The sequence below is a fragment of the Sus scrofa genome, chromosome 4 (genome assembly GCF_000003025.6).
Source record: "Sus scrofa isolate TJ Tabasco breed Duroc chromosome 4, Sscrofa11.1, whole genome shotgun sequence".
In the NCBI taxonomy this organism is placed as follows: Eukaryota; Metazoa; Chordata; class Mammalia; order Artiodactyla; family Suidae; genus Sus; species Sus scrofa.
The window spans coordinates 82,530,609-82,546,771 of record NC_010446.5 but is presented as its reverse complement, the minus strand read 5'-3'; the positions used below and the strand labels follow the sequence as shown (position 1 = coordinate 82,546,771).

At 41.8% G+C, this 16,163-nt stretch overlaps 1 long non-coding RNA gene across 3 annotated transcripts in view; it reads left to right on the top strand.

Moving 5' to 3' along the window:
• Positions 1 to 15,424, top strand: part of LOC106510109 — a 111,198-nt gene extending 95,774 nt beyond the window's left edge. For all 3 annotated transcript variants that reach the window (XR_002343358.1, XR_002343359.1, XR_002343360.1), the window contains exon 5: positions 10,807 to 15,424. This is a non-coding gene — a long non-coding RNA (uncharacterized LOC106510109). The remainder of the gene's footprint in view (positions 1 to 10,806) is intronic.

Below are 16,163 nucleotides of genomic sequence, written 5' to 3'. Positions count from 1 at the left end.
ATGAGTCCAAAATAAATCCCTATCAATCTACAGTGGTAGGTCATATGAAGGGTACAGATATGCTTACATTTAAGCAAATATGGAACCTGTGGAGGAACTTTTTTTGGGAAGGCTGAGGTCCAGATGTCCTGATGAGAAATGGGCAGGTCAGGAAGTGGGAGCGGTCAGTAATGTAACAGGAGGAGCATCAGGTGACCTGTGGCTCTCAGGCCATGATGTGCTTAGGATGGCCCTAGCTGTTGGGGAAAACACAGAAAGATGATTAAGCATATTTTTGCCCTTTGGGAATTTAGTCTAGTTGGATTTATATGACCAATTAATCAATTTATGAGCTATTAGCAAAATAGGAGGGGAAACAGAGGAAATTTAAGAGAGGAAGAGGGACCACCACTGTCCCGTTCAGTCCTTAGTGGATCACAGTTGCATTAAGGAGGAGTCTGAGGGCTATTTTGTCAGGTGATATTGACAAATACTCAAAAGCTCTTTTATTTTCTTGTAGAGGTGTTGGCCGTACATGTGGTGTGGGGCTGATCAGAACCACTTGAGTCCCTCCGTTTCCATGCCTGCAGCATAGAGAAGCTCTTGGGCCAGATATCAAACCTGAAGCACAGCAGTGACCCGAGCCGCAGCAATGACAATGATGGATCCTTATCACCTGCTGGGCCCTGAGGGAATTCTCAGATTTTTATGTCTGACTGAGATAGAATAGGGTTTTAGGAACTTAAAAATCATGAAGAAGATGAGAGAAATGAAATGAGGTGAAAATGTCTGTCTTGGGCAAAATTCCCTTGGTGGAGTGCTACAAAAGTAACAAACGAGCCCAGGAAGCCTAATGGCCTGAATAGGGTTCCTGTGACTATGGTGACAGCAGTATGAACTACAACCAAGTAGAAAGAAGCATATCTCCTCATACTTGAAAGAAATAGTTTGGCCCTGTCCCATGGGGATAGAATAATTAAGTAATTAAATAATTAATTAAAGGGGTGGGGTGGGATGAGTATAGGGGAGGAGAAATGCATCAGAATTCTTCTGAGCTGAGTCAAGAATAGCCAGAGATGACTGAGAACCATGTAAACCCATCCCAAGATAAAGGGGATTCATTGTAATTCTCGAGTGATATTTCCTATCCTTAAAATTCTCAATTCATAACATTGTTTTTCACTTCTAAATACCTAGATGTTCCTGTCCAGTGCTGAAAAAGACTGAATGAAGCAGGTCACTGCAGGAGAGTGAAGGGGGAAGCCAAGGACCCAGTGGTCTGCTATTCCAAACTGAAACCACTGTCTCTTGGCATCGCATTCTCTCTGCGTGATTAGAATAGCTGGGCGGCTTTCTCACTGGGACTCTCATTGGCCTATTTCCTGGTACAACCGGTAACAAAATGAGATCCACGTTCCTTGATAGCTACCAACTGGCTCTGGGAGTGGGCTAGAAATTTCTCCAGAGCTGGATGATGTCTCCTTTATCTCTTCATCCTTAGCACTTAAAACAATACCTGGCATATCATAGTGAGTCCATAAATGTTTATTGATCTATTTTAAACAATCTGTGCTGTGGGGTTTGCCATCTGAAAGACGCAAGATTTAAGAAAATGGTACCCTATCTCCTTTGCCTATGAATTATTATTTATTGTTATTTCTCAGATTCCTGATGATCCTTGAGGATCAGGAAAATAGGGCTGCAAAATATGGAGGATTATAAGTTATCCCAGAAATGGAAGGAAAGGAAATCTCTTTGAGAGAACTGGTTGAGGTTTTGGTTTCTTCAAGAACTGCGTGGTATTAAGAAATGAGTTGTTCAAATGCTTGCAGGAAATGTTTTCTCAAAGGAGGAGATGTTTGACAGGTGGATGAGGTCCATTTGTGCAGAACAGGTGTGGCCCATCCAGGGAAGTCTGGGGTTGGGGGTGAGGAGGTGGGTTTGGTATAGCTGGAGCACAGGGAAAAGGTGGAAAGAAGAGGCTGGAAGGGTTTTAATGGTGGGGTGGTGTGACTGCATTTTCCTTTTAGAAGGATAACCTGGAAGTAGTGTAGCAGGAGAGAGAGAAGGAAGGAGGGAGACAGCAGGACCAGTCAGAAATCTATGGCAGTAACCCAGGTGAACTGTAATAAGCACCAGAGCAAGGGCAGTGTCAACAAGCATGAAGACAAGGCAGACTGGGCAGTAATGAGCAGTTACACTTGACTGAGCTTACAAACTGAACAAGGAGAAGGAGGAGTGTAGGAAGGCAAGCATCCAGGGGATCAAGATCCTGCTGCAAAAAGATGAAATTTTTTGAAGTGTCTTTATCTTAAAAAGTCATGCAAATTTGCATAAAGACATACATAAAAGTATAAAGGTATTTTCATTGTTATGAAAATAATATTATTTATTTATTTATTTATTTATTTATTTATTTATTTATTTTGCTTTTTAGAGCTGCACCCATGGCATATGGAAGTTCCCAGGCTAGGGGTTAAATTAGAGGTTGAATCTATTGGCCTATGCCATAGCCACAGCAATGCCAGATCCAAGCCATGTCTGTGACCTACACCACAGCTCATGGCTATGCTGGATCCTTTACCCACTGAGTGAGGCCAGGGATCCAACCTGCACCTTCATGGATACTGGTTGGGTTCTTTACCTGCTGAGCCACAACAGGAATCCCCCAAAATAATATTTGAAACCACTTCTTTCCAAAACTTCAGAGTTTGATATTTTGAGAAAATTCACCATGGTTATGTGTGGTTTCTGATGCCTAGCAGGTGTTTCCTTTGAGAAACGTGAGCATCCTTAGTGACCTGGCTGCATCCCTCCTTCCAGCTTTCCCTTGGCCAACTGGTCTACCACCTTCAATCTTCCAGCGTCATCATTAATATTCAGTTCTTCTGGCTTTGCCCATGTTTAGATTTCCTTCCCACCTCTGGCCTGTCTTCAAGTCCTAACTCAGATGCTCTCTCCTCTATATAGGCTGTGCAGTCCTGTCTGTTTTCCTCCTCTGAGATTTTGCAGACTTGTTTGCTGTACTGATCTTTTGGAACTTAACCATAAATGAGACCATAAATGAAAGATACTAAAAAAAAATTATGGTGGCTATTACTATTATATTATTCAAAATTTTATGCTTTGTTTTCCCAAGCTGATTGCATGTCCTATGAGGTCAGGAGCCATGCCATTGTTATTTTGTCATAGCTCTCAGCTCAATAAATACTTTTCAAATAGATGCAGTCATTCTGTATATATAATAAAAAATATTAAAATAGACATTATGTCTAATCACCTGTGATGGAGCATGATGGAGGATAATATGAGAAAAAGAATGTATATCTATTTGCTGTACAGTAGAAAATTGACAGAACACTGTAAACCAACTATAATAGAAAAAATAAAAATCACTATAAAAAATAGACATTAAATTTAACAATGCCTGTTTCCATTAAATGAAAGCTCTTGCTTCCTCAGCAAAGCACATTTGAATATTAGAAAGCCAATAGCTCTCCCTTTCCCCTTTATGTCCTTTCTACTTTCTTTCCTCTGATGGGACAAGTAAAAGGCATGACCAGGGTATCTCAGGTAGCTGAGATTCTGATGTAAAAGTATAAGCACTTTTTCTGTCCAGCCTGCCTAAGCCAGTTCAAGCTGTTTCATCAGACATTCTCTGCTTTGCAAAATCAAAAGGCAGAAAAGCTGAGAGAGGTGTGACAGGAAATTGCTTTCTAAAGGCATAAAAACAGACTCACGTCTTTTCCGCAAGCCTTCCTCCCTCCTCTGCTCCATCACTCATTAGGTTAGGGTACCCACCTGATCACATTTTATTGCTAGTGCTTCTTTGTGCCCAAGAATGAAGCTCCCCCAGGGAATGTCTGTATCTATGCAAGTCATTACATATTCTTAATTAGGTAAAATCTCATCACAGAGAGTATTGGGTCCATTTCTTGAGAGAACACAGGACAAGAGAAAACTGAAAAATGTGCCAGAAGGTGGTAGAAGGAGACAGGGATTGTGATGCTTTTTGGTCTATGAAATCTTTGAGTCTAATAAACATGGAATGAAAAAATGGAGAAGGGAAAAAAAATGCAGTGAATTTCTCATGAGGCTGTTGATGAAAGTGGAAAGAGTGAGAAAGGGAAGTCACATAAAAAATCCAGAAGGTAAACATGGAATAAATGGTTGGGGCCATGCTTTGGAGGAATGAAAACTGTATCAGTTAAGTGGTTTTAGATTCAAAGAATAAATGCAGCCTCTGCCCCATTTCCTTAGCCCCGTGTTGGATGTTAGGAAGGATCCCTCAGCCTCAGTCTCCCATCTGCAAACAGGGGACACTAAGTCCCTACTTCATAAGATTGTTGTGAGGATTAAGCACACACTTGGCATGTAGCAAATACTCACTGTTAGCTGTTATTACCATTGACTGGTCTCACTGCCTATACTCTCAACCTTATTTACTTACATCCTCCATATGGAAGGCATCTTTCTTAAACACAAGCTGATGGTGTTCCTCTTTACCGTGCCAAGATTTTCATTTATATTATATTTTTTTTGCTGTCCAGCCTCTCTCCACATTTGAGTCATAGGTGATTTGAAGTTTCCTGAAATGCAACAGATATCTCATGCCTCTGGGCCTTTGCATATGGTGCTTCTTTCCCCTGGGCTTCCTTCTTTCCCTTGACTATATGTCCAACTTTGCCCATCCTTCAGAGCCAGTTCTCTGAATCCTGGGCAGAGCTGATCTCTTCGGTGCCAGGTATACAACCCTGAGTGTGCCACCCAGCCTGGCTGCTTCTTATGGGCAGGGATCACATTTCACCTCTGCCTGGAACATTGTATCCACAAGATACTCAGGGAAAGAGTGTTGAGGGAATTTCCTGGAAGCCTAGGGTTTAGGGATTGGCCATAGTCTCTGTCTCAGGTTTGATCCCTGGCTCAGAAATTTTGCATGCCCTGAGTGCTGCCAAAAGAAAAGAAAAGAAAAGAGTGTTGAAAGCCTGTGTGTTGGTATTTATGAATGCAGAGTTCCCTTCAGGGCTCAGAGGTTAATGAACCTGACTAGGATCCATGAGAAGGCAGGTTCAATCTCTGGCCTCGCTCACTGGGTGGAGGATCTGGCATTGCTGTGAGCTGTGGTGTAGGTCACAGATGCAGCTTGGATCTCGTGTTGCTTTGGCTGTACCATGGGTCAGTGGCTATAGCTCTGAGACCCCTAGCCTGAGAACTTCCATATGCCACAAATGTGGCCCTAAAATGAATAAAATTATTAATGTGTTTTCCTTCACACATTCCTTTACAGGTTTCCCCTTTCGTGCTTCCAGAGGCATCAATTTGCTTCAGGGAGTATTAACATTTTCATGGCAGGGATGCAAAAGGAAAAAATATTAAATATCCAGCCTTTGACACTTGGAGTAGAACTTATTTAAAAAAATCTTTTGGATTTTTTTCAATTAAAATTTTTTTCTATAAGTTTTGAAAATCAGCCTTTACAAATGAGAAAGGTTTTAAAAACTTCTTAGCTCTTTTAGCATATTAAATGTCAGTTTGGTTGGACTAGGTCATAGAGATTCTTTCACAAGGGTAGAAAGGACACTGTTCTTCGCAGTAAACCTGAGCATAACATGTTGCGACCCTGAGGAGAAAGATAAGTTGCAGGGAACTTCTCTATAAGTTGTAGAGAATATGAAAGGGGAGTCTCCCATTCAGATACTGATGACTTTTTGGAAGAAAAGAAAGTATGAGGCTGGTGAAAATCTTGTGTCAGGTTTGCAAAGGTAGAAGCAAGAGGCATTTTCATTTTCCAGTTTCCTTTTGGGACTTGAGTAAACCACTCTTAAGGATGTTCCTTGCATCATATAAAACAGTTATATTAGGGTAAAGTAAATGGTGAGCCATGGTTAGGCAGCGGGAATCCTTGAATTTAGCTTCCTGAGATCTTTCTCTGCTTTCACATGGAATCCAGAAATCGCCCCCGCCCCCCAACATTGACTGTTGTGGGGAGCAGTTGATAGTGCTGTGGGCTAGTGACTCTGTAGTAAAGCTATGTGGTAGACCCCGGACTAGAGGTCAAATGGCTATCACAACCAGACCATGGAGGATCAGGCAATGCTAGTGTGAGCTAGTATGGGGCCAACTAAACAAAGAAGTTCACCAGACTCAAAGCAAATCAAGAGAAGGAAGACTGTGACTTTGACCAGCTACTGACTTTGGCTGTGGACATTGGCAGGAGAAGCACTGACCAGATGGACAAAAGCCACCATTGTTGTAGGAGGCCCAGAAGGATGTGAAGAGCTGCCCACAGATAGATCTGAGGTCTCTCCACCTGCCACCATAATCTCTGCCACATATACAGATGCTGTCTTGGGTGGAAGGAATGGGAATGGGAAGAGCTCAGAAAGACTGAGCTATATGTGCAGAAAACTTTTACAAAGGAAAGGAGACTGTTTTAAACCAAAAAGATTGATAAACCACTAATTGGGAAGTTAAAACATTTTTTTCTTGCTACACATTTTTTGTTGACTATGTTGCTGGACTAGGGGTGAGGTTAGTGTAGGATCAGTCACACATGAAGTTTGATACTGAGTCACTAAATTCTTTATTGTATAAATCCAGGGCATCTAGTACTCTCTCTGTATAGTCCCGAAAGATAAAAATGGCTTGACTCTGTGAATACACCTGTATAGAAGTGTCATGCTTGCTTAGCAAATTATCTTCTGAATCTCATTCCTAATGGAACTAATAGCTTATTTGGGCCCCATATATCCCTTCTTGCTGATGTTGTTACTGGCATTTTATTTTTTTCTTTGTGGCACAGAGGGAAAGCTCATGTCAAAATTAACCTTGGAATCCTAAACATTTTAAAGGCAACCTTAAGATCAACCCCAACTGGAAGCTGGGTGATAATTCAAAATGTCATTCGAAAGTTGGCTGTTTGGAACTCAGGAGAGACAACTTTCACATAGAAATAGTGTAGTTATTGCTGATTAGATTCCTAGACATGTATAACTCAAAATATCACTGAAATAAAGAATATTTGAAATAAATAGTTAAGACTCTACTGATGCCATGCCAGAAACCAAACAGAAAAAAAAAAAAAGAAATTAAGCCATATTCATTTTGAATACCAATGTTTTAGGGAAAACACCTTTAATTAAAAGGGGATAAGAGGTATAGAAAAATTCTAAAGAGGGCTTCTCAGCAATTTTCAGGGATTTCCTGGCTCTTTGAAAATATAATTTTAATTTGAAAGTCTCCAAATTTCCTTTCTCTTGTTATTGCCACCACAGGCATCAATCTTATGCATACCGGCTATGATAATAGATTTTATATGTCTGGGGATAGGTAGGGAAGGGAGATTGGGGAGAATTTTTATTATGTGCCCTGTCCCATGCATTTGAGATATGTCAGGGGACAAAACAAAATTTCTGCCTCTGGGAAATTTCCTTTCTTATGGGGGTATTCAGCCAATAATTGAATGAAGGACACACACACACACAGACACACACACACACACACACACACACACACACACACACAATTTCAAGTAGTGATAGATGCTTTGAAGAAAAAAATTGGGATAAGAGATTTGACTTTAGATACAATGGTCAAGGAAAATCTCTTTCTTCTTCTGTGGCATATAGAAGTTCCCAGGCTAGAGGTCGAATCAGAGCTTCAGCTGCCAGCCTACACCACAGCTACAGCAATGCTAGATATGAGCCTTGTCTGTGACTTATACCACAGCTCATAGCAACATTGGATCTTTAACCCACTGAGCAAGGCCAGGGATAGAATTTGAATTCTCATGGACGTTAGTCAGATTCATTTTCACTGCGCCACAACAGGAACTCCCAAAAATCTCTTTAATGGAATAAAAAACTGACAAAATTCCTCAAGTAAGAAGGAATGAGGTTCAGAAGATAATTTGCTAAGCAGAGCATGACACTTCTAGACAGGTGTATGCACAGAGTCAAGCCATTTTTATCTTCTGGGACCATACAGAGAGAGTACTAGATGCCCTGGTACAGATCTGTGGTGGGAAGGACTTTCTAGACAAAGGGAACTTCCAGGGCAAAGGCTCTTAAGCAGGGATGTTCACGAACATGCTCAAGGAACAGCAGAAGTTGGTGTGAGTGGAATGGGGTTAGGAAGGGAAACAGTCTAGAACATGAGGTCATGGAGATAGGCCACAGAAAGGACTTTGAGTTTTATTCTAAGTGTGATTTTACTGTATGTGAAATTCTAAGTTTTCCCAAGAGAATTAAGACTTGTACACAGAGAAGAAGAGTGAGAGTTGTATGTATTTATATTTTGTGGTAGAAATTACTATACTCTTAAGGTTAAAAAACAATAAAAAAAAGGAGGAAGAAAGCAATGCAATCCCTATCAAATTACCAAGGACATTTTTCACAGAACTTGAACAAAATATTTTAAAGTTTGTTTGGAAGTACAAAAGACCTAGAGTAGCCAAAGCCATTCTGAGAAAGAAAAACAGAGCTGGAGGAATCAGGCTCCCTGACTTCAGACTGTACTTCAAGCAACAATCATCAAAACTGTATGGTACTGGCACAAAGACAGACATATAGATCAGTGGAACAGGATAGAAAGCCCAGAATTAAACTCACGCACCTACAGCCAACTAATCTATGACAAAGGAGGCAAGAATATACAATGGAGAAAAGACAGCCTGTTCAATAAGTGGTGCTGGGAAAACTGGACAGCCATATGGAAAAGAATGAAATTAGAACACTTTCTAACACCATACACAAAAATAAACTCCAAATGGATTAAAGACCTAGATATAAGACCAGATACTATAAAACTCTTAGAGGAAAACCTAGGCCAAACACTCTGCAACATAAACGACAGCAACATCTTCTCAGATCCACCTCCTAGAGTAGTGACAATAAAAACAAAAATAAACAAATGGGACTTAATTAAACTTAAAAGTTTCTTCACAGCAAAGGAAACCATAAACAAAATGAAAAGAAAATCCACAGAATGGGGGAAAATATTTGCAGATGAAGCAAATGACAAGGGATTAATCTCCAAAATTTATAAACACCTTCTGCAGCTCCATACCAAAAAAATGAACGACCCCATCAGAAAATGGGCAGAATATCTAAACAGACAGTTCTCCAAAGAAGACATACAGGTGGCCAAAAAACACATGAAAAGATGTTCAACATCACTAATTATTAGAGGAATGCAAATCAAAACCACTCTGAGGTACCACCTCACATCAGCAGAATTGGCTGTCATCAAAAAGTCTACAAATAATAAGTGCTGAAGAGGGTGTGGAGAAAAAGGAATCCTATTACACTGTTGGTGGGAATGTAAATTGGTGCAACCACTGTGGAAAACAGCATGGAGATTCCTCAGAAAACTAAACATAGAACTCCCATTTGATCCAGCAATTCCACTCCTGGGTGTCTATCCAGAGAAAACCGTGACCCAAAGAGATACATGTACTCCAATGTTCATTGCAGCACTATATACACCAGCCAAGACATAGAAACAACCTAAATGTCCATCAACAGAGGAGTGGGTAAAGAAGATGTGGTACATATACACAATGGAATGTTACTCAGCCATTAAAAGGAAGGAAATAATGGCATTTGCAGCAACATTGATGGGGCTAGAAATTATCATGCTAAGTGAAGTCAGTCAGACAGTGAGACACCAACATCCAATGTTACCACTTATATGTGTAATCTAAAAAAGAGGACAGAATGAACTTCTTTGCAGAACAGACACTGACTCACAGACTTTGAAAAACTTATGGTTTCCAAATGAGACAGGCTAAGGGGTGGGGGGATATGCTGGGATTTTGTGTTGGAAAAGCTATAAAATTTGGTTGTGATGATTGTTGCACAACTATAATAAAATTCATTGAGTAATAAAAAAAGAGTTAAGCAAAAAAAAAAAAAAAAAAGAAAGAAAGAAAGAAAAGAAAAGAAAAAATAAGGAAGAAAGCATTTTTGTCACATTCCCAAGTATGTAGATAATAAAAGGAGAGTAGGTTAGTTAGTGACGGTTAGGTAAATTTCCAGCACTGATCCATCAGATGTTGAGTTTAACCAAGGACAACTTGGTTGCTGTAAGAGCAAACCTAGGGTGGGATCCATCATGAAGTTACTTAGCTTGAGAAAGTCTATGCTTCTGTGCAGAATTTTGTCATTTGGTGAAATCCTGAAAAATATTGACTTTGAGACAGAAGATAGTGATAATTGTGAGTAATTTGTGTCATGGTGTGTGCATGCAGGACGGAAGAAGAATTGCCAAACTTGTATCAGGGTGAAAAGAAAGAAGTGTTTATTGAGCATGGTGAGGTGGAGAGAAAGTAAAATTTACTGAGATAAGAGATGCTGTAAGAGCAGTGGGATGACTTTCTGAAAATCAGGGGAAGTGGACAATGAGTGCATGGTAAGGTCTGTTTTTATAACCCAAGGAGAAGAGAGGTCTCGTGATACACCTGCTGACCTGCTGATTGGTTGGGGGGAAAGAGGAGTCTTAACGATACACTTGCTGGTTGGTTGGGGAGTGGTGTATAAGGGCCTTATAAGGGCTGGTGGAGGAGTAGGCCACATACCTTTCCAAGTAGAGGTCAGGTAGGAATAGGCCAGGTTGCTCAAGGAGGGAGGGGCCAGGTTGCTTAAAGAGGGGGAGGGGCACTAAGGTGAGATGGGTGGGGTGATGATAAGGGTCTGGTAGTTCTTGTCTCGGCCACAGGCTTTGAATTCAGTCTCCTTAAAGGGGCCTTGAAGTCCAACATTTCTGTGTTTTCTTTGTTGTTTCAGTGACACTAATGATTCCTCCCTGGCATCCATATCTTCTTTTCAGGAATGAAGAGGGAACTAAGACCTCTATGTGGTCTGGATAAGACTACCTCACCCTCCAGTAACCACACTGTCAATGGGAAAAAGGGGACCCAGAACCCTGTGTGCTCCTGGTAAGACTCCACTCCTCCCCCCAAATATAAGCTTCACCACAAGTACCCAGCCAACTGGCCTGACTGCATTTGGCCCCTGATCCCATTTGACAGGAGTTACCACAAGAATTCATGGCTTTCAGGCCCTTCCTCAGTCTTGGACTCTAATCCCCTTAAGGATCTCTGCAGGGTGTGGCAACCTCCTTCCCCGCCTTATTGCTTTCCAGTAGCATTTAGAGCATCTGCCATTTATACAATGCATATATGCTAATGTCAGCTCCACACAGGCAGGGTTTTTTTGTCTGTTTTATTCACTCGTGTATCCTCATGGTACAGGACACTGACAAAACCGTGGTTAATAAATATTTGTTGCACGGTCAAACACTGTTCAGTGGAAAGGACGAGGACTGATCTGAGCAGGCACAAACATGAGGTGTGGGCTACAGGATGTCCAAGAGCTTCCACAAGCAGGCCAGGAGACCAAGCATTTCCTTCTGCCTTGCCAACTCTTTCCTTGGATCCCAAAGACCCTGTGGAGCTCTTATCAAAAGAATGGTTTAAACGACAAATTCCATGTGGCCCCTAGTGTTCCGTAGTACATGGCATTTGCCTACAGGCTTTTCAGCAGGGGGGTTTGCTACCTACAATAGGGTTGGCGGAGGTGATTGCACAATCTAATTTTGGGAGTGCCTTGGCATGTTGCTCTTTTCTCCACTCAAAGAGGGCTTTGGAGTATGGGTTTTTGTATCATCTTTTTCACATTCTAATAATTTGTAGGAGTTCCCAGTGATCACCTTAATAGTGGCTTAGTTTATAAAGCCTACATAATGTGCATATGGCTGCTGCCCTCCCACCCTTTGGCTGGGTATTTGTGATGGCACCTACCTCCAAGGCTGCAGGGAAATTATCAGCTATGGGAGTAGAGAGTCTGTCCAAGAGATTTTTAAACTGTCCCTTCCCTCTTAAGTTTAACTGCTTTTTGGACTGTGAGCACCTTGAAGGCAGGGCTGGGTCTTATCCATCTTTGTAGCCCCCCAAACAAAGTTCAGTTCCACCCCTCACCCCCACCCCATTAGAGGTATGATTGGTCTACATTGAATGGTGAACTTGGCTGATACTGGCCTGGTGATAACAGTTTTAATAGGGAATGTCAAATTTTGGCAGAAAGCTGTGCCTTACAGAGTCCTCTGCCTGTGAGCAACTTCCTTTTGCTCCTGGATTGGTTCCATCCCCTTTGTGTCTTGTCTAGTGCACTGCACTTGAGGGTCATTAAGTCAGAGCAGTTGGGTAGATCTCTACAGAATGTTTTTTATTTCATGTTTACTGAGAGCAGGTAGGGAGAGTGCTGCTTAAAAGGGCATGTCTATTTTATTTCAGCATCTGCACATACAAATGGAGACTAGATCACAGTTGAATGGAGATTCCCTCTTTGCCTTTTTCTCATCTAAACAGGCTTTTTCATCTACTTTCTCTTTTTTTTAAATAAACAGACAGACCTGCAAGTGAAAAAGATGAGTAGAGGTGAAAGAGTTGACTCCTTATGTGCTCTGAGGGTAACAAGGATACTATCACCTTATGATGATTTAAACACTTCTTCCCAGTTTGGGACATGATCTTTTCTCCCTCATGCAACTTGACTATTTCCCTGCTCATTAGGGGTGGATGATCAAAAAATTTTGGAGGCAATGTAAATTATCACTAGGAGCAAATTTCCTTAGCATAATGGGAGTCTCTCTGAATTGTGTAGCATTCAGAACAAGAGAGATATGTTCATTTACGTAATTATTCTGTCGTCAACATTTAAAAATCACAGCTCAGGGTTTCCTGTCCCAGAAATATTACTGCCTATTTCCTTGAAGCTCATGTCAAGACAAGGTGTCAAGACAGAAATTTTAACATGTCATGAAAGGGGTAAATAAAATTGCGTTAAGTTGTGATTTGAATATGGAGAGTGACAGAAGAGTTCTTGAGAAACTCTGGGGAAAGCGTTAACAACATGGTCCATGAAGGAGAAGGCTCTGAGTGCCTCTAGTAGTGATGCCAAAAGGCCAGGCTGGAGGTTGCCACACAAGAGCTATGAGGCCCCCTTTCACCTGCCCTTTCTCCTTCTTTCACTCCAACTATTGGAAGGCACATCCTGGCTCCACTTGGGATATCTCCAGAAAGGAGATGTGTGCCTAAGGAATCAGGACATCCTGGGCATTCTTAGCAGACAGAATGCTGAGTGGGAATACCAAGAGACAAAGTTTGTCCAAAGGCTGGTTTTTCTCTTACCGCCTCATTCCAAAACCATTCCCTTTTGACCAGACCCTGAAAACCAGTGAAATGCACAGCTTATCTTTGTTGGAAAAGGGTTGAAGTTTTACCTGTGGGGCAACACTTGGAGAAAAATGATCTCTTTGACTATTTCAAACTTGATTTCTCCTAAGTAAGGGAGGTGAGTCCTTGTGATGAATCTTGAGGCTGGAGGGCTTTTCTTCTTGGCCCAGCCTGGACTCCTTCCAGCATGTAACCAGGGTTGGTTCTGCTGATTTGGAGATCCACATGCTCTCTACGTCTGGGTTACTCTCTCTTCTGCCCTTTGGAGGATCCTCAAGTAGGAAGGAATTGGAGTGGGAAACTACTGGGTGGGGTTTTGACATAGCAACTAAAGGGATGTGCCAAAGGAGAGCAGGTCAAGGAGGGCATTGGTCAAGGAGGGAGGACCTAGTGGGTTAAGGGCCAGTGCCAAGGCCAAGGTCAGTTACTATACCTGGTTGTGGGCTCCTCATGGATGTCCTCCTATGAAATGACATTGTGAGAGTAAGCAAGTCAGTGTTAGGATCCAAGGAATTATGCCTACTTTTCCTGTGTTCTATTAATTTGCTAGACCTTCATCTTTACTTTTGACATTTTTTTCTCTTTAGTTCCTGAAGAGACTTTAAAGCAATTCATTTCCAAATTTCATCTCTTGCCCATCAACATGAAGCCTGTTTGCTGGATACAGATAGTTTGTAGGACATGCATTTATTGCTGACTTCCTTGTCCCTGCAAGGTCACAGGGATGTCATTGCCTGAGGAAATTTGGGAAACACAGCTCTGGTTAGTTGTCTGCTCTTATCTTTTTTCCCCTCCTATCTGCTTGGGAGTGTTCAAATCCTTATCAGTGTAGAATGCAGTTATACTAAGATTTATCTAAGTTGCCTTTGTTTAGCAACCGGCTGTTTCACTGGGACTTTAAATTTAGCTTCTTACTAATGAATATGTAGCCATTTGGGAGGAGAGGCTGGCTTTGCAGATACTAAAGCAGCTTGTGTCTATGCTTAACTCTCTCATTGCAACACCTTCTACAACCACACTTCTTTTTCACTGGAAGTCTTTGAAGACTTCCCATATCCAGGGAACTATTGAATGCTACAGAGGGTTCAGAGAAGTAGAAGACACAATTCCTGCCTTGAATACAGTTTGGGAAACAAGCCATTTTTGGAGCATAAGAAAGTGTGGGCTTTGCTGTTTGAAAAACTTCAGCCTCAATTTTATAATCTGTAAAGTGGAGATAATAATCTTAACCCTGCAGGGTGGTTTTGAGATACAGAAATACTACATGTAAAGATTTGACCTCTAGGGAACATTGTTATTATTATTTTAAATTGTGATATTACTACAGGGTCTGTGAAGTGCAGACTGACAGCACAAATGAAAATCAGAGGCAGAGAGGGGCTGAAGGCCATCAGGAAAGAGTCCATAGATGAAGAGGATTGTTGTTGTTGCTGTTTTTGTTGCTAAGAGGAAGAAGGCCATGTGTGTCTTCACTTATTTCTCTGTCTCATTCAAGAGTGACTTGCCTCCTTTCTGAAATCTTTGCTATTGTTGCTAATGGAGAGTCAGGAGCCTGCTGCCTCTGAGAAATGGACCGTGGCCAAGATTCTAATGGGGCCCCCATTGGGGCTCAGGAGAGTGAGTCCACTTGTTCTGTGCAAGAGCAGGAGGGGAGCCACTTAGGTCTTTGTGGGCATCAGTGAGGAACAGAAGAGAGTCAGAGGAGGAGGCAAAAGGCTTCAGGGAATTCTGGGCCACTGAAACAGCTGGACAGGGAAGGCAAGGAAGAGGGGATGAGGGGATGAGAAAAGAGAGAGTGTGATCCTGAGAGAGACCTGGCCCTGGCCCAACCAGCTCCACCTTCTCAGTGTTTTTGAGCCAAGTGTCTTGCCTTTTCCTTCGTTTTGCACCCTCAGTCCAGGAAAATTCTATTAAGAAGGTCCTGAGGATTGTTTGTGACAAGCACAAGGCTGCATTCCTCACCTCTCACCATTCTTTTTCTTTATTTTCATCCCTACATTCTTTTTTTAAATCTTTTCATTTTTTTCATTGTTATTTCCCCAATGCAATTTTTTTTCCTACTGTACATCATGGAGATCCAGTTCCATATACTTGTATACATTGTATTTTCTCCCATTATCATGCTTCACTGTAAGTGACTAGACATAGTTACCAGTGCTACACAGCAGGATCTCATTGCTAATCCATTCCAAAGGCAATAGTCTGCATCTATTAACCCCAAGCTCCCGATCCACCCCACTCCCTCCCCCTACTTCCTTTTCTTTACCTTCTTCTACTTAGCTTTCTTTTTCTTCTCTCTCCAGGGTCAAGGAGAAGAGAAGGGAGGGAAAAGAAGAGGAAAATGGCAGGAAGGTGGCTTACCATGTGGTTATATCTCATTCTTCTCTTGGTAGCTGGGCTGCGGGGAACATTGCCCTTCCAGTGACTTTTCTCAGAGTCATGGAGACTAAACATTACATTTTACTGAGGCTGCCTTTACAAAGAGGCTTTTTGGTCCATTCTTATTTAGGCCTGTAATGTTTGTTTCTTTGGTGCACAAATCTGATGGGAGAAGGCAGATCAAAAGAAGTTGGAGGGGGTAGAAAAGCAAAGCACAAGAGATGGAATGTTCTGGTGGTGTGACAATAAAGACCTGCCTGCCTTAGATACTAATTTCTACTCCTTCTCCCTCCTCTGCCATCCATCCCCAGAAACCTCTATGCATGGCCGTGGACCTCTAAATTTTGTCTCTGCCTTCCTTCCAGAAGCCTTCTCTCAACCTCACCATTTGGAGGTAATTCTTCCCCTGTGTTACTTTATTCCACTTTGGCTTTCTCCTATCACTGCAATTACCACACTGTATTATAGTTACATTTGGGTCCCCTTTCCCTCTCAGTGGACTGTGGTCTCCCTGAGGAGAGGGGCTGTGTCTTTTCCTTGTTGTATATTTTGGCCTATGGTGAACACTCTG